This window comes from Cynara cardunculus (assembly GCF_001531365.2).
Source record: "Cynara cardunculus var. scolymus isolate 2C chromosome LG 10, CcrdV1, whole genome shotgun sequence".
In the NCBI taxonomy this organism is placed as follows: Eukaryota; Viridiplantae; Streptophyta; class Magnoliopsida; order Asterales; family Asteraceae; genus Cynara; species Cynara cardunculus.
Genome location: NC_037537.1, coordinates 28,958,420 through 28,978,442, shown reverse-complemented (window position 1 = coordinate 28,978,442; position 20,023 = coordinate 28,958,420). Strand labels below are relative to the sequence as shown.

Here is a 20,023-nt window from a genome sequence, read left to right as displayed (position 1 = left end):
TGTTCTACATTTAAGCTATCGACTCTACAAAAAAAATGTCTCCTATGAAAAAGTATATGCATATGTGAGTGAAAGAGACACGGATGAATTACTTACTAATACAAAAAATTAAACAAATGGATTGAAAAATTACCGATAACCAAGAGAAGTACTCCAAAAATGAAAGCCTTTGTCATGTTACTCTTCATTCTTGTATTGGTTAATTTACTTTCGGTTGTATTGATGAGTGGTTGTATACGTATAAATAGAGAATGGAAATTGCAATTACTTGGAATTAAATTTATTGTAGCATATTATATATATATATATATATATATATATATATATATATAACCAATTTTAGTAGCATTTTCAATTTCTTAAAGGATTTAATCACATTCATATAGGATTCTAATATTGAAATAATGACTCAATAGTAGTCATACTTGATAACTATAAGGTAGTTTATTTTCTCAAAAAAGTCTTGTTTGGATAGACATGTGTTTAACTTTTTTAAACGATACTTTAATATGTGTTTTTATATTAATTAATTTTTACACATTAATATCTAGCTTTTCAAATATATCAGATAGCTTATCAGCCAACAATTAACTTTTTAGCTAAAATCCAGTTTATGGGTTGTTAAAAGAAGACCATGTTGACTTTAAAATTAACTTGAAGGGAATTTTTGTGTATTAGAGTACATTTAATGGATATGGGTAAATTTGAGTTTTTAAAAGGTGTAAATATTGTGTTACGTGTATACAATATCTACATAGAATAAATACTGATATACATTTATTAATTAATCTTTTTAAAGATTATATTTTATCCTTTGATAAAATTAAGTTTTATTGGCAAAGAGAATATCTTATTCGTGTTTGATTTTTAAGTTTTATTGTTTATTTTAAAACTAACATTTTCAACTCAATCCTTTGAAATAAAGATATACAAGTTTAAAAAGAAAAAGGAAAATACATTAAAGATTTCCTTAAAATATTTAATATTGCAATAAATAATTAATAAAATGGTAATTTACAAATTAATTCATAAATTAAGCTTTATTATTATTATAAATGGTAGATTTTTATGAGTGAAAGCATCCATGGAATGGAAGGACCTACAAAAACCTCATTTTCCATTTCTTTTCCTTACTACATCATTCTTATCTCAATAGAATAAGAAACGAAGATTTTTATATGAACCTCATTTTTCCTTTTTATATTCATAAAATATAATTTTATTTAATATAATGTATTAAAACTATTAAAACAAAATTTGAAATATATTTTTTATTTATTTTTTAATTTGCTAATTTATATAAATCAACGCTTATATTAGGAAATAATTGAGATAAAAATGATAGACTTCATACATTATGATATTGCTTTAGATTAGGAAATAATCGAGAAACCATATATTCATTATGCTAGATGGACGGTCAAGATCAGTTTATATGGATTGTAAGAATTGAATGGGTTGTATTTGAAACATATTCTATATATAATTTGGATATATAAAGATACTTTATAATTATTATTAGGATTTATAAATTAACTTTGATTTATAAAATTTAAAAGTATTTGAAAAGTAATGGAGATAATTATAGAATCATGTTTATTTTGTGGATAATTAAATAAATATATTTGTCTCTTTAAAATGAAACTTATTAAAATAAAATATAAAAACTTGTACAAAAAGTTATGATTTTATTAACTATTAGATTGAAATACGTTAGATATGAAACACATAAGTCATTCGATATTTTGTGGTGTATTTTTTTTTTTTTAAATATGTGCAATGCAATATGCCGTTTAGATAAATACTCAAATCACATGCACATGTAGGCATTTTTCTTACACTTGTTATCATAAAAAGAGGCATGTAATTGTAAAAATGGTGATAAAAATTGGCTAGTTTATTTAAAACACACGAATAAAATATATTGTTTTTATTGTAAGTTGATCAAATCTAAATATTATAAAAACGCATTAATTGACGAAGGACTTAAAGAACATGAAAAATACTATTTGATGATATGAGTAACATTGATATCTTGGAATGATAGAAGTAAGGGTTGAAAACAAGCCAAACAATTGATAAAGATTTGCGACAAGAAATTTAAAAAAAAAAAAGTTGGAGAAAAGTTTTAGTCAGAATAATTGTCGTAAATATCTTACTAAATATTATTTGTGTTTTAGGGGATCTGATGAGAATTGGTATCGATATAGTAATATTAATTTTTTGAGGATTAACTAAAATGATTAAAGAATTTGATATAATGATAATTCAAGAATATATTAGACGCAATTAAAATCAGTAAATTTATTATCATGGGTCGCTAAATTCAATGAGTTAATTTTCCTTTTGCTCTTTGATAAGTGATATTTTACAACACATTTTAATGTCAAACTTACGTAGCAATTATTATTAATTGGATGTTAAAATACCCTCTCTCTTTTTTTTTAAGTTGAGTTAGGTGTCGTTTACCAAATGCTTATCCAGGTAAACGCTTACCAAGTCAATTTACTTTACTGGATGAATATGACAAAGACTAACAATCTTACCCGGTAAAAGTAAAAGCAATAATCGAGAGTCTTACCCGGTAAGTGAGGACTAGGACTCTTACCATAGTTAGCGCTTATCGGGATAAATTGTTGCATACGATGCGTTTTAGTGAATAAAATCTTGTCCGGTAAGTAAGAGATAGTGTTGAATTTTATCGGTAAGTGTTTATCGAGTAAGTGTTTAGATAAACGGCCCTTTAGTATTTAGTTGGAGCTATTTAAGATAAAAAGAAAATAAAAAATAGCTTTTAATAATATATTGCATCAAGCAAAGGCTGGACTTTGACTTCATCTTAGGGGCTGTTTGGCAGTTGCTGAATGATTTAGTGCAGAATAGTTAAGAGACCAGAATGGTTAAAAGGGTCAGAATGGTTAAGTGCTGAATGAAATAATGTTGTTTGGTAATTGTTATCTGAATGACAATAAATTACCATTTTAACCCTCTGAATGATTTAGTACTGAATGAAATAGAACTGTTTGGCAGATATCTGAATAAAACAATTATTTTACAAATGTAACTACATATTTCATATTAATCCAAACAAACGTAGCATTATTAGTTCAAAACAAGAACATAACAATCAATTGTAGGATTACTAATCAAGCATCATACAATCCACAAGAACAGCTATTTTGGCAGCAAAACTCTGCAGTAAATCTGACATGTACATGGAAAAATCACCTTGAGAAAGCCACTGTTSTCGACGAACATCAAGTTTGCACTGCTTYAATTTAGCAGTCCTATTCACCTTCAAACCAAAACGAAATAGGCAAATTTAGGTCAAAATTGAAAAGGGGAAGAGACTATTTTTCCAAGAAGATTAACCAAACACGTTTCCTCCGTAAAGCATGAATCAAACACGCAGACTCTCTCTCTCTACCACCAAGCTTCGGTTTAGGAATATCTCTAATTACGAATATGGAGGCGATAACCGGCAACAGAAAGGACGGCAAGACATAATAGCAATCTTCAAAAAACAGAATTCTTAAACCGGCGACCGGCGACTAGCAACCGGCGACAAAACAGGAAGGACGGCGAGACATACCTGACAGAAGCGAGACTCTCGACGAAGATGGAGGACGGGAACCGACGAAGATGGAAGGACGGCGCCTTGGAGGAAAGGAACGACGGCCCTGGTGGTAGGTTATTGCCGGCGCTCCGGCGGAAGAGGATGGAAGTGGGTTGTGCAGCAATCGGGAATGGAAGGGGGGAAGACGAATGGGAGCGACCAGGGGGATGCGTGAAGGAAGTGGGCAAAGATGGAAAAAATGAAATCTGAATGGTTGAGTGGAGTCCTACCCTCAAAATGGTTAAGATCCTTGTGTAACCATTAAGAGGCTTTTTTTTTGCCAAACAGTCCAAACCTCTGACCGATTAAGAGGCTCCCTCTTAATGTCACCATTAAGAGGGAAACAAACAGCCCCTTAAGCTAAGCTCTTATCATTTTGGAACAAGAAGAGAAAAAACGTACCAACGGAGGATAACAAAAAATTTAGTACATGAACGATAGCATTCTCGTTGTTTCTATGTCCTAACATAGATTTTTATTTTTGCCGATAAGATTTGATGTATTATTTATTTTTTGCATAAAAGTTTTTCTTAATTATTTTTATTTGAAAAGCATTGTTATAGGAAAAAGAAAAACCATAATCATCCTTATAAATAGATGAAAAATCAAAATTCCCATCCAACATCAAATATATTTGTTCTTTATTGGAAATTTGCTCTTATGGCATGTATTTTTGCTTCGTTTTATCCTTTCCCATTAGTGGTTGAGAATGCTATGATCATTTTAAAGTTAAAATTGATTAGCTTCTGTTTTCAGTGTGTGTTTGATAAAATATTGCAATAAAAAGACTGTAAAGTCATAATCCAAGAAAAGCAAAGGGACCAAAATCGTAACTTATGTTAATTGATATGATTACAATTGAAATATAAACTGATAAGATATCAATAGCTCAAACATATAATTTAAAACAACATAAAAATGCAATAACTTACAAGCAAACAGTGTTGATTTGATAGTAACATCAAAACCAAATAAAGAAGCCATCTGCATCTCTATTCATCCCCACCAATAGCAACACTTTGCATTGCATTTGTCCGTCTAATAGACATGTRTGGTATTATAATTGACTTGAAACATCCAATGAAATTATCTTTTACACTTGAGAATTAAAAYYGTGTCTTCTAATAAATTGRTGTTTCCTCCTGAAAACTAATAAACTAGTTGCCAATTTTCGCATGCCCCCTTCTGGTCTGTAACTGCACAACACAAGGAAAAGAACCAATATGCTGTTTGCTTTCCATAAGGAAGATTACTTGCCAATTCACTTTCTTTTCCTTGTGCAGCTTGCCGTCGCTACTGCCCATGTATGAATACCTGCAGATTAATTTTTATATATAGAAATGCTGCATCTTCATTATGCATCTCGGCTACTAAGTTGTGAACGTCCAATATATGACAGCCTTGAAGATGCCATTAGAGGTGCCTCTTCGTCTACATTTGTATCTGACGTAGAACCAAATCTGCTACTTCTTGCATCATCTTTAATGTTATTATCAGGCACAAATACGTCAGATGACTTCTTTTCTAGCCTCCAATCCTGATTAAAGCATACACAAGATTGATACTTTGGTAAACACACATTCCAGATCAGATAATCGTATTGTTCCTTTACTATACCAAAAGAGAAATTGGTCACCGACAACGTGGCTTTTTTATTTGAATAAAGAATAGTGGCATGTTTTTTTTGGAGAAGGTTCAAAAACATATTTATTCTAACTCAGACGGTGAAATGCAAAGTACAAGGTTATAAGTTTTTCTGCGTATAAAAAGAATTCTAATTGCGTTAAAAATGTGAAAATAAGCAAAATGCAAAGTCCTTTACGCGAAGCAAGAAAAAAAAACGTGAACAGATACTCCCTCCTTTGCACTAAAATGGCAAGCTGTTTTGGCATTTCCAAGTTACTTATTTGCCATTATTACTTAACCAGGTCCACAAGGTTCTTTTGAAGGGAAATCTGACATGCAGCCAAATGCTTACATTAAACTAAGTGCACGTCAAAAAGGGGTCCACAATTATTCATTGAAGTTATTGATTTGGGTCTCTATTGAAAGGTATTTTGGATGATTGACAAACAGTCATACTTTTGGTTGAACTATATGCGAGTCAACTAAGGGTCCACAATGATGTTATTGATGTGGTTCTCCATTGAAGGGTATTAAGGTATATGATAAACAACCGAATWCTTGGTTGCACGAATCATACTTAAAATTTTCAAGGCAGAGAGACGTCAGGCTTGAAATATGAAATATGAAATATGTAGAGCAAACTGACCTTAGTCAATCGTTCTGGGATACTTTCAGGAGGCAGTTGAGATGCTTTAACATCCTTAACCTTTATGTAGTTGTACATGACTACACCACAAAGTGCTGCAGAGAAATAGCCTTCAGTTAGTAATAATGATCTCAAAGTTTCTAGCCATACATACATACATACATAATGTCAACTCCAAGATGTTGCATACCAATGGCATAGCCAATAATATTGAGCCCAGTAATGGCAGACTCTGGAAATATTACAGTTGAAAGAGCTATTAGTATCCAATCTTTCAGGACGCCTGCAACTCGAATAGTAACTGCTCCAGTTCTTGCAAGGACTAGGAAAATCGAGAAGTTCAATGCTAAAGCACATATAGCGTTGGAGAAGAAAATCCAGAAGTTGAACTGAATTTGTGAAACTTCCATGTCAGTCTTCTCCAAGAAATACCAGGGAACAAACAAGAAAGCAAAACTGGAAGGAGCAAAAAAGAAGACAACATGAGCCAGATGCATCCAAGTATCAATGAAAAAYCATATAWAGCACAAGCCCTCTACAAGAGTCATAATGTCAATTTTGTAAATTGACCCCTTCACCATCTTATCACTGCTTRTAGAAGTAGATTCAGTGACAAGAAGCAGAGACACTAGAWCATAYGTTGTAATGAGAAAACACAAGGCTACAACAATATGATAATCACCTATTAGAGCTACTCCATTTGTAATTGATCATCAGAAAAAGCAAGCAATATACGAATTGTTTCTTCTTCAGAAACTAAACCACARACAAAAGAAAAAGGGTAGTCCTCAAGGAGTAATGCCATAGGCTAGATTTTCTCAAGGATAAGACTTCATGAACAACCAACCACCTTTACTAATTTCAAAGTCATCATCCGACTTCATAGGTACCCTCTTGGTCTCCATTTGTTGTGTACCAACTCTTAGATTTTCACAAGAATGCTTTGATGATTATTAATGACAAGTCCTGATTCCAATACGGWACCAACTTTACAACGGCCAACCAAGATAATCATGTATTCATCAAAGTGAACCCAATCATTGGTCAGGGACATAATAAGGAATATGATACTGAAGGACATCGGCTGTTTGAGCTTTGAAGTAACCAGTAATTCTGTAACACCCTGTATAAGTACTTAGGATTATTTATGAATCAAAAGACTTGTTATATTATTATCATATCACTCCAAAGCATCCAGGAAAGGAGAACTTGGGGAAAGAAACATCAGATAGACAGAACTTGTCCACATAGAACAAGAGAGAAATGTTGGCAAGCATTGTAGTCCAATACCTGCATGGAGCTATGTAATACAAGCTTGTAATTGGGTTTAGAGTTAAACCCTTCTTTTGCAGGAGGACTTGAGTTAACACTAGTCTCAAAGCTTCTGCAAAGATGCCTGTGACCTGGTAGAGCGTACCGATTACATTAAAATGGATTTCCCCATATGAGGAAATCACAACTCCAACACTGACCAGCAACATGTTCAAGAACACTTCCCACCTTAGTTTGTCCGTGCCACATAAAACAGCCATGATAAGTGTTGCTACCGGCACTGTATCCATTTTCATAATCAGTGAGCTATCAGGCAAGGAACAAATAGCATGTTTAACAAAAGATATATATACCACTTCACGTACTTAGTGCTTTAAGCATTTGAATGAAGGCCACTGATATATGCAAGTAAGCAGTGTTGCCAAACTTGGAAGAAAACAACAGAGCAAATTGTTACTTCAGTTAGGAGGAAGTTATTTGTGGAAGTTTGAATTCCTGTACATCTAATACGAGCCAGTTAAGGCACCTAACACGCAACCAATTGCCAAAGCGTGGAGAGACCCATTTGACTATATGTAGTAGTATTGTTAATGAACCTGTTGTTGAGGGATTGGGTTTTCTAGATTATAATTGGGTGGCCTATTTCTTTCTCCTCGAAGTCCCACTGTACCCACTCTAAAACCTTGTGAAGACCCGACACAAACACAACTGATAATATGGGAGAGGACCATTTGCTAATAAAGAGAGATTAAAACTTTCAAGATGCAAAATGAAGAGAAATGCAATAAATATACAGTAACTCCAAGCATATGAAAAAAGGTTGTTGATTCATACCAGAGGCTTGACGCGAAGAAAGCACTGATGGGAATTACACATGTTGCATATCTGTCAATGCCCATGAAAAGAGTCTTTTTAATGGAAGCCTAAATTTATTAGAGAACAAAATAATGAATTATGAAAAAAATATCTCACATTTCAAACGTCATCTTAACGGGGGCAACAACCTGCAGTATGATTGGGAGAAGATAAGTGATAAAGCTAGTGTGGAATATCCTTTCACAGTTCTTAAGGAACATCATACTCAGAAGACTTTAGAAAGATACTGCCACATATAGACCTCAGACATTCAATCCATTATTAAACAGTACCACGTAAGAAATGGAAAAGAATACTTATAATGTTTAGTCAATAAGACATACATCCGACTAAATGAGAAATTGATAAAATATTAAACCTGTTATTTTGAAGCATTCCCTCAATTGAGATTCTTTAAAATTTTATAAAGAGCAATACCTTGAAAACACGCACAAGAAAGAATGCTACTGCTCCAGAGAACCCCATATGGATCATAGTGAGTGTGATAGGGAAGGGAAAACTAAAGTACTTTGGCGAGAGAACCCACTGCAAATAGATATAGATGATAAGTAAGAAAAGTTACCATGGAAAAGAATAATACATACACAATCAACAAATTAGTTTAGCCAAGAAATAAGCCATTCAAATATCACAAATTAAAGTCTGAAGAGCACAGACAAGCACTGATTATATTTATGGTTATCAAAAAATCTAAAAGAGGGATAACCCCAGTGCTCCGTTACCTTGCCAGGGAGTTCTTTCTATACACTCTTTCCCTGGCATTTTTGTGAGGGTGTTCCCATTACTCAAACCCATGACCTTCTGGCTCAAATGAGTAATTAGTGATAGTAACCTTCCTTGTCAATAGATGTCTCTCACTTACTTTGAGTGCTCATCTCAAGCCTCTGTCTGACATTCACCACCAGTCCTATGGCTCTGAAAGCCTTGCTGAAGCCTACTTGACCCCAACCACGGCATCTCCTACTACAATAAATGTAAGTGAAGGAGGGTTATCAATTAGCGTGTGCCTTATAAAGTACATCAATGGATGTTGGACCTGACAAGCCTAAACGAAGCACATCCAGACTTCATCTGTGACAACACCTATCAGATTCATTGTGCTCCCATGACAGCCAAACAATGCTTTGTAGCCACTTCTATTGAGTTTCATGAATTCTTTTCCAGTCACTCTTGAGGACCTTATGATATGATGTTTTATTTGTTAGAATCGTACATGAAGATTTGTTTTAGACCATCTGATATAGACAGGCCACTACATCATCCTGTCAGGAGGCATCAAGACGATGATCTACTATTTATAACAACTTGTAACTCCTTTTCTTTATTATGTTTGTTTCATCTTTTCAGTTTTCTCAGTATTAAATATTTAGCAATATAAAAGCACAGTGAGTTTATGGTTCCAAGTTATATTAGGCTCAGAAGTCCTTATCGTGTTTAGTGTGCTTTGAATTAGTAAATCTATATGTGTGTGTCACACACACATAGATACATAATGTATATGTGTATTTATGTGTGTGTTTGTATATATGGAATCCTCCCTAGATACACGAACTGGAGGTGTTGAAGAGAGAGAAAACGTATGTGTGACATGGTGTTAAAAGTCAACAAAAAAGGGACAAAAATAATATAAAAACATATGACGATAAAGCTATCAAATTGATCAAGTTTTTTAATTTATTTTTATAAGTGTTCTAATCTTTAGCCCATATCGATTTTATATGTATCCCATATAAAAAGAAGTAATTTGTTACTTAAAATAAATTGTGGAACAGATCCACAAATTCGTTTCACCTATAATAGGAGAAAAAGGCGGCAAGGATGAGATGAGGTTGGGACAATGTGGGGTGGGGAAACAAGTCACTTGTTGTAGGTTAGATCTGTTAGCAGGGGAACATCAATCCTGAGGGCAGTGAGGGAGATTTTGCTTATCTTTTGTCTCGTATCTTGTTAAATAGGAGAGAGGGGTGAGAGGCCATTAAATGTATTGTTCTGCTTATTACTCTGGAAAGTCTGGCCTCTCAAAAGGTAGAACTACTGAAATTCCAAATTGCCATTCTCCCTTAATTACTGGCGTGAATTGATCGTAGTTCATAACAAATTAGTCAAGATACTTGGTAATTTTATAATTACCGATTGCATGAAGGAAATTGTATCCATATCGTGTTGTGTAAAAGGCAGGATCGAAATATGGTTGGTGTGAGATTACTAAAGAAAGATGTCCCATCTAACATTATATATGGATGAGCTCCCATACACACACATGCAAACAAATATACATATACATATATCTATATCTATCTATCTGTATAAGTCTGTGTGTATACACACATATATACATGTAGATACAAATATGCATATATCCACATACATATTCTAACATATGTACATATATGATCAGTATATGTGTGTGTAATTGTAACAATTATCGTTTTTTTAGCATCACCAACTCCAACCCATCATTTTATGTGCATAAGATGAAAATTATAAATTCTTCAAGAGTATTGACACCTAATCACAATCATAAATCTGGTAAAAGGAAGACATGAACCTTTACTCCCAGATATATTAGACATTGGAATTATTATTCTTTTTCATCATGTTTTTATTTATTTGTTTCTGTCTTAACTATATCAGGAACAAGATGCCATCTTAGCATATGGTAAGCAAGGCCACACAAGTCCAGGCAGATTTATAAAGTTTGTTATTAGATATGAGATATAATGACAACATGTAAAGATGATGTTTAAAATAAAATAAACGTTCTCACATGTTACATGCTCAAAACATAATAGTGAGGTAATATTTAAACATCAGTGGAACAGCTATATGCTCTTTGGATCAACAACTGATCTATAGCAATGCCTTAAATTTTCTATATTACAAAATGTCAGTACAATTTGTGGATTTGTGGAAATGGAAGCTCAGCACCAACTTTCACAATAACACGTCAATAGCAAAGAAGTATATACATACAGTGCCCAACAATAGGATTTATATGCCAACCAGTAACATAGACTCTGAGATATCAAGTGCAAACCATGTCGAATTACCTTGTTGTACAGAATAACTCCAGAAGACAGGAAATGTAGATCAATAAGTACAGGTAAGTCAAGAAAAGTGACTTGTTGATCATTTTTGTAGCGGCTTACTTCACAAGATTCTGCTCTGTATCAGTTCCCAGATTCAGAACATAGAGATCATCTCCACCCGAATTAACAGATGTCGGACTTCTTCTTATCAGAAAATTGATGCACCTTCAGAACCATAAGTACCCTACAAAACGATAGATCTCTTCTAAAATAACACAGTGGCATTGCCAAAATCTTAGAGAAAATGAAGCAAGTTTTACATAAGCAACACGAAAAATGAGCCGAGGAGCTAAGAAATCACAAAACCTCATAATACTATTAAAAATCAACACTTTAGCTAAAATGAGATTCTAATATGATGTCTAGTCAAATTTAAAATGATGACCTATAAAATTCATACTTTCAAGATGACAAACGTAAACCCACATGATTTTGGATGGAAAACATGTGGGTTAGCACTAGTAAATCATGATCTACTTTAGTGCTTAAGGTAGGGCAGGCCATACTAACATCAACTATGAGAAGTAAGAAGGAAATCAGTGCTTGCAGGTTGCTTTATATGTCATTCAACAGAGAAGTACTAGATTGATGTGGCAGCTAATCCTTGTGGACAACATAGAGTAAAGAGTATTGCTAATTTTCTATCAACTCAAAAACCGATACTGTTAAACAAGCGCTTATATCTTCTAATCTCGATTCAGTCTTTCCAGAGATTTAATATTACTATATGCTATCATGTATCTTTATACTATCATTGCTATATATGATTAGATATGGCTTACAGGATCTTCATCATTGGTTCAGACACCAATCTTCACTGCACATGTCAACTCATATGTCCAATTCCAACCATGTCTCGATTTGGTGCTACTACACTCTACTAAGTGGGTACAGTTTACCTTGAGAACATTTCAAGGGTAGCATACAACATAGTTTTAGGGGGCGTTTACCCAAACGCTTACTCGGTAAGGTAAATGATCTGATAAGTGCTTACCAGGTAAGGGTTTAGTCGGCCCCTTAGTCTATGGTTAGGAAGTGCCAACCTGATCTTTGTTTGTACTTGAGGTAGACTGTCGACTCATAGAAGTGAGTGATACAAAGATTTAGAAATGACTTATTGTACAAAAGACCTGCTCCTCAAGCAAGCATAAAGTGGTAAAAGGAATTGTTTGAATTGTCTTGATTTTGATATTTTACCTCGTTTCCGGTTAATCAAGTCGACAGTACATCCTGAAAAGGTAGCAATAATTGGTCTGTGAAGATTTCAAATCCTTGAAAGAAATTCAGATTGCAAAACTCGGGTATACGCTTGAGGGAAAAGACAAGAAAAACAGATTTTTTTTACAGTAAAGCAAATAGGCATTCTTGTAAATACCTCAATCGGTTGAAAGAAATCAAATTTACAAACAAAAATGGTGATCTACATCACGAAAYGGGATACTTGTAGAGATTACACTAGAACAGTGATACCTATAAAAATGAAATATTTGCAGAGGTTTTTAGCAGAGAATGTGTAGAAGCTCCCTAGAACAACAAAGACCAATTTTGTGTGTGTAATACAGACTGATGTGTGTGTGTGTGTGTGTGTATATATATATATATATATATATATGTGTGTGTGTGTGTGTGAGAGAGAGAGAGAGAGAGATGAAGGGTAGGTCTAGGTATGAGAAGTTATAGTAGATGAAGTCGAATCCCCCTTGACCTGACCTGACCTGACCTGACCTGACCTGACCTGACCTGACCTGACCTGACCTGACCTGACCTGACCTGACCTTCTCCTTTCTCCTTTCCCCTTTCCCCTTTCCCCTTTCCATGGCCTGACTCTATTTTCTTTACAAGAGCGCTTTTTTTATGTTCAACTATTCAGGGGTGGTATTGGGATAGTTTATAAAAATAATTTATTGATTTATTCTGGTTTGATATTGGTARTAAGTATTTTTAAGTGTTTAAATAAATAATTTATATTGATGTCAAACCGGTGAAAAAAAGTTTTTAAGAAGTTAAATCCTTCTAACTTAATAAGTTGATTGTTTCAAATAAGCAATCTCAAACACCTTCTTAATTAATACTCACAAATAATTTGTRACAATAATGATCAAGTAGATGATAATATATGTTTGTAAAATAAAATTAAATAAGAAAACCTTGATCAATGCTTTTCCATATTAGAATTATTTATACAAGATRGGTAATAGGTTATAGGTAGATTTGATTTAAATAACATTTGGGAGTTTGCGTGCGTGCATGAGCCGTCCAATGTTAATAATTACCTCTTTAATTAATTAATATTATTAAACTTCCATTTGCAAATATAATACGTATTCGAGTTCGTTTGTTTCGAGTTCAAGCTTAATAATTATCAAGCWCGAGTACAAAATAAAACTYRTTTAATTTAACAAGTCCAGTTTCATAACCCCAATGTTCGAAAACTCGATTAAACTTTTCAAGTCCAGCCGAACAAACCTTTTTCGAGCAAAACATGCTCATATGTTCATAAACCATACAATAAAAATATAAATAATATCAATCTCGAACCTATAAAGACGTTAATCGATTATGAGTTTGAGCCCATAAACGAGCATCGAGTTCGAGCTCAATAATTCAAAAAATATCYGAGCTTAAGCTTGAGCCTTAAATTGAAAAGGTTATTTGAGCTGAAGCCTRCTATTTATTTTCGAGCCCCACTCAAATAAGCTACTATTCGACTCGGCTTCGTTCATTCACACCTCTAGGTGGAAGAATTTGTAAGTTAGAAATTATGTTTTATTATTGATTAGACGTGTAGTGTACTAAAAGAAAATTAATATAATTTTCTTGTTAAAACTGAAAATTCAAAATTTATGTATATTTCAATGGTGGTTGTTTTGTTAATTTTGTTCATTTTAAGATGAAAATTTTGTTATTAAAATGTTGAAAAGCATAAAAACTAGTCTTCTATCTGAAATTTGGGTATTATTGTCAGGAATATATATATATATATATATATATATATATATTGGTTATTATACAACCTTTGATATTTGTACAACTAATACAACTCAATCTCAACCATTCATTTCATTTGATTAATATATAGTTTCATAGAAGTTTTGATTGTTTTCTAATATAAAGTATTGATCATAATTAATGAACCATAATCATCTTCCATAAATATTCAAATTATAATAAATGAACTCTCATCATTTCTATAAATATCTCAATTTATTAGGTTGCATTGGTTGTATATATATATAACTCTATACATTTCTTCATGAGCAGCAATGTGCYAATTAGCATTCATACACACAGAAATATGGCATGAAAAACRTACRTCATCATATAAGGACAATTGCATTTGGTAAGCTTTAAAGAAAATTGAAGATTTTTGATACAAAAGAAAAGAATGTGCCTCTRCTGTTAATCTCACAAGGTCGGGGGTCCARRACGAGTATTCAACAAYGGCTGCAGTGCTTTAACCACAATGCTCATGTTAGGCCTGAAGTCAGCTTCATATTGCACACACAAGGCTGCCACTGCCGCCATCTGTCAGTACATAGTCCTAAAGTTTCAATCATCTATAACAACTTATATTTCATGTAAGGTTATATATATCTGACAGACAAAATMAAGATGGCACACCTTGGCAACTGCCTTGGGAGGGTATTCTCCATTCAATCYAGTGTCAACACACTKTTTCACCTTATCTTCACTCAGTTTTGGTGTTGCCKGTCATCATTTCACATAATCACATTTCTAAGTGTTTAGATTTATAAGGAAACTGTTGAAGGATTAAAGAACAGAGATGCACAACATACCCAAGTGACTAGACTYTGTTGACCACGTGGCAATGTATGGTCCACARGCTTTCGGCCARTCAAKAGTTCCAGGAGAACAACTCCAAAACTKTAAACATCGCTCTTTGAACTCAGTTGTCCAGTCATGGCATATCTGCGATAAAAGTCAAWGCTATCAGACGCAACACATATGAAACATCCTCAAGTTTAACATACTGCTGTCATAAATGACAATATAATTATGAAACATCCTMTATATCAGTTTTGAAGTCTAAAAGCTATTTATTTGGGAATARAGTTGGTACATGTGAATGACACAAGATTACGGTTTGCAGTTGGTCCACATAATATTTCTAGCTAATACATGCATATACAAATGCACCAGAAATTCATTTAAGGTTAACTAAAATTATTCTACATAGATAAAAAGATGTTCCCTCTGCACCAGAGCACCTTGACTTTGTGCAGGCTGTGAACACAAGTCTTTTTATTCATTACTTCCCTTTTAATTTGCAATGCAACTATTTTCAATATTCGAACCCATGAACTACCAGTTAAAATGAAGTAGGCTTCCAAGGCACATGTCCAACCTTCCAGCCATTGACTAAGAGAGAGAGAGAGAGAGAGAGAATCATGTTCGGTTTCCTTATGGCACTTCCATGCTCTACCTTATTAATTAATTGAATAATAGAAATAAACCATTAATACGTTCCTAATGGAACTCTGGGGATACACAACCTCCTCGRCTCAAAAACAAATTATACACTTTAACTTGGAGATTAAACATATTGCCTTTCAYATTCAACATTGAAGCAGATTGGAATATCCCATCTGCCCTGTGATCAATTCCAGGCATACACAACAATTATGGCCATCAGGGTTGATGCCTTACAGTCACAATTTGCCGGGACTAGTGTGGGCATAGCATGAGACACCCTTCCAGAAAAAACATTGAAGCAGATATTAACACCAAGATTTTCTATTTGTAGTTTCTACAAAGTTAAGCTTAGTTATCATATTGCCCTTACCTCTCGGTGTGTTTTGACACTTTTGGGAACARAGGTGGGAAGATGTCTACAAATGACACTCTAGGATGATATAATGATCTAAAGGAAACTCTAAATGATTTACTTTTTTAATCCCTAGAGTTGCGTTTTATGTAGTATTTCTTTGGGGATCAGTGAACCCTTGTGAACACCCTGACTAATAACATTTCAAAGAAAGATATAATTCAAATTTTAGTATTCAAAGAGAAGCTTACTCAGGTGCATGATAACCAAAGGTACCAAGAACACGAGTGGAATGAAGACGTGCTGCCATGTCTGGGGCTTGGTTGGATAAATCAAAATCTGCAATCTTAGCAACATCATCGTCGAAAAGCATAACATTACTGGACTTTATATCACGATGGATAATATGAGGTTGTGCCTTTTCATGCAAGTATTCAAGCCCTTTCGCGGCCCCAACAGCAATTTTAACTCTTTGGGACCATGATAGAACTGGACCTGGCTATGCACCTTTAACACCTTTCCGTCCTGCATCCACAATCAGAACTATGTCAGTTTTGTACTTGGAAAAAAAATCAAAAACCTCTTTTGAACTACCAATAGCTACATAATCGATGATCAAGGTTAATGTGCGTCCATGACTGGCATTCAACAAGCTTGTGGTGAAGGACAAACGTCCAATACCTATCATTGATGCTAGATGAGTTGTTATCAAGATTCATCTATATTGTTGGGAGATAGAATTAGGTTAACTATTTTAGAGTTCAGTTTATTAGCCTTGGCGCATCTACTGGTCTATCAGTCCAATACTGTACTATGGGATAGGATAATAATTTACAAACTCAACTACCAAAATGGCTCCAAAACCCATGATGTATCTGAGTCGGTAAAATGGAACAGGTACAACACTAACAGCCAAGCTAACATGATAAGAAAGTTTCCGATTTGGCATGGCTTAAAATCCATACATGCTTTCACCAACTTATTCATTAGAATTACTTTGTTGTAGTAGGGCGGCAAACATGCTCTTCTATGGAGTAGTCTTTCTATGATTTAGGAGTAGGTAATCATCAATATGTTAAGAATAGTTATCATCTATGCATAAAGGTTTTAATTCTRTAGTTTTGAAGTTTCCATTCACAGCTAATTTCTTGATGCAAAGACAAAGGTTCCATTGCCRAATCTAATACAATACAACTTAAAAATAGGTCAAGCAAAGAACATTTGACCTAAGATTTTCATAGGTTTCAAAACTTATTCCATGAAATCCAAGCACTCAGCTCAATAAATTTTTTACACCAAGGTAAATACACTATGATATGTCAGGTTCTGAAATATTTTGATGGAATTTCAGTATCATAAAAATTGACATGTGATGTGCCTCAAGATGCCAGAAGTAACAGATGAATTGATGACCAAAAACATGTCTCAAATTCCCAAAGTTTCATAGTAAGAATCATAATCTGACAGAATAGKCCCCAAAAATGCTAAAAAGACTTTTAAGGAGGTAAAACACTTGCCATGAAGAATGTCGTGAAGAGATCCATTTGCAGCGTACTCATAGGCAAGTACTCTCAAACCACTGTCCACACAATATCCAAGTAGYTCCACGACATTATCATGTTTAAGCCGTGATACCATAGAAACCTGCCATGACAAACTCAAACAATAGCAAACCCAAATCAGAATATTGTTGTAATACCAACTTCATTAAATAAAGATATTAGCAACCATAAGTCCAACCTGAGCTAAAAATTCTTGGTMTGGTTGCTTGCTGGAGTCTAACTTTTTTATAGCTGCAGCYTGCCCACTTCTTAAGACACCATGGTACACTCTTCCATATGATCCCTCACCAATTAATGACTTTGTACCAAAGTTATCCGTAATTTCCTTCAACTCGTCCACTTGAAGGGCAGGGACAGCAATAGGCTGGACAGCTGCAGCCTGTGTATCCTTTGGTACGGCCTCAGTAGCACGATAACCTGCATTRTTTCCTTAAGCAACAAACCCACCAGTAAGTGCCAGTACATGGTATTCATTTTTMTATRAAGAGATGTTAGATTTGAAGTTATGGCACATTGCAACCTATAATCAGAGCTTGATACTTTGTATGGATATCAATCTCCAGGCTAACTGATGCTACCTATTTCAAATGCAAAGAAACTATGGAGTTGTGAGYCAAGACTAAAGTTGTGTCCATTTAGGGTTGAAAAGAGTGATAGCATCAAGTTCATGTGATAAAAAAGTTAAATTTGTGATGGAAGATATGTACATGTTACAGTTTTAGATAAAAGATTACCTGCTGCATTATTTGCAATGAACGGTCCATTWTCATAAGACTTGTGCATATCATCTTCTTCACAACAGTTGAAGCAACTCATGATCCTTTTCCTCTAGAGACAAAATTGGACATGATAAAAAATTCCTTTAGACTAGGAATCGGGTCCTCCTCAAAAATATACCAAATTAATTTATAGCCGCAAATAACTTTTTTCTGAAATGTCCTCATAACCAAGCATGATAAGAATGTATGCGACTTGTTTCGTATTTATGGCAGAGGCAGCTAGTGGTTTAAATGCATAACACTCACATACAACATGATCAAAACAAATCCCGTATTTCATAATAAGCATTTCAAGTTAACAACGTTTCCAGGGTAAAAGATGCATTCTGAAAAGGATAGGAACAAGTAAGGACCAAAGAAACTGATAACACTTGGACAAATTTCAGTCCATTATCTAAAGTGAAGGTTTCAGCCATCATTCACTTTTATGGTCTGACTAGGTAGATTTCCAAGAGCATCAGATACAACAAATATTATAAAGAATATTTACTCCTGTTGTAACTTAGGAACTCCCAATAATCATTAAAAAAAATTAGTGCAGTATTTCAATGACCTAAGAATTGACTAACCAAATTCAAAATCCACTTAAAATCGACCTTTAACCAACTACGGATCAATCGAGTAAATCAAAATGATATCAAGAAAGGTCCAACTTTCAGGGCAGAAATCCCAGTAGGGGAAATTAAGCGAAGACTAACACAATTTAAAGATGATGTAAATTAAGAGATGAAATTAAAGATAGTGATAAAAGAAAACCAACCCAATACTCTTGCAGTGAAAGAAATTGCTTTGAAGAAAATGGGATTTATGATGTTGGCTAGTAGTCAATCAATCAATCTCTCTCTCTATATATATAAATATAAATATAGATATAGATAGAGAGAGAGAGAGAGAGAAACAATGGGCGAGAGTGTTTACTTCTATCAAATAAGAACATATTTTGCTCTTAATTTTTTTTTAATTTGTTTGAGATTATTTTTAATTATGCATTTATAATATATTCTTGAATTTATTGTGAAATTAATAGTCTTAAAATTAGTGTATGGTGCATGAAGATGTGTGAATGATTCAAATAACAAAAAAGGGAAATGAGATGAATACATCTTTGCTTGCATTGATTGGCTTGTGGAATCTAATTTCACTCACCCTTTTTTTTATAAAATACATACCAACAATCTATTCTTGTTTTTGAATACCAATCATATCATTTCCTTAAATTTTACTTTAATAATCATTTTACAGTTCAAGTTTATTGAAATCAGATTTTTTTTAAAATATGTATATGTATATTTACGAAAACACTCTTATCACATGTAATAATACGTGTATTAAAGCAAAATCGCATCAAATTATATCATATGCAAATAAATTTTACCGATTTTTTATTATGTTTTATATTTACTGAGGATAAGGTGAATATTCGAATATTTGTCCTACATTTATTTGTGAAGGTACTCTTAGTGGGTTGAAAACCATATCAAAAGCTATTTCATCTTGTGAATAAGTCATATCTTGTCCATAAACTTCACCAATATTATATGTGATTAAACAAATGGTAAATCAATATAAAAGGTAAAAACAKARAGTTTTATTGATAATATCATGTATGATTATGTAAGGTTATGTTTGGCAAACATGTTGATGAATAAATTATGTTTAGCAAAACTAGCTAATAAAAATATAAAATGACTAAAAAAGACATCTTAAAAATTAATCCATTATAATATTTTATAATACAATTGAAACAAATCTCTAATAATATAATATATTA

The 20,023-nt window shown here is 33.4% G+C and overlaps 2 pseudogenes; both read right to left on the bottom strand.

Annotated features, from left to right (window-relative positions):
- Positions 1–4,970: 4,970 nt before the first annotated feature.
- LOC112520456 lies at positions 4,971–11,169 on the bottom strand (annotated as a pseudogene).
- Positions 11,170–14,530: 3,361 nt separating this feature from the next.
- LOC112519402 lies at positions 14,531–18,292 on the bottom strand (annotated as a pseudogene).
- Positions 18,293–20,023: the final 1,731 nt, after the last annotated feature.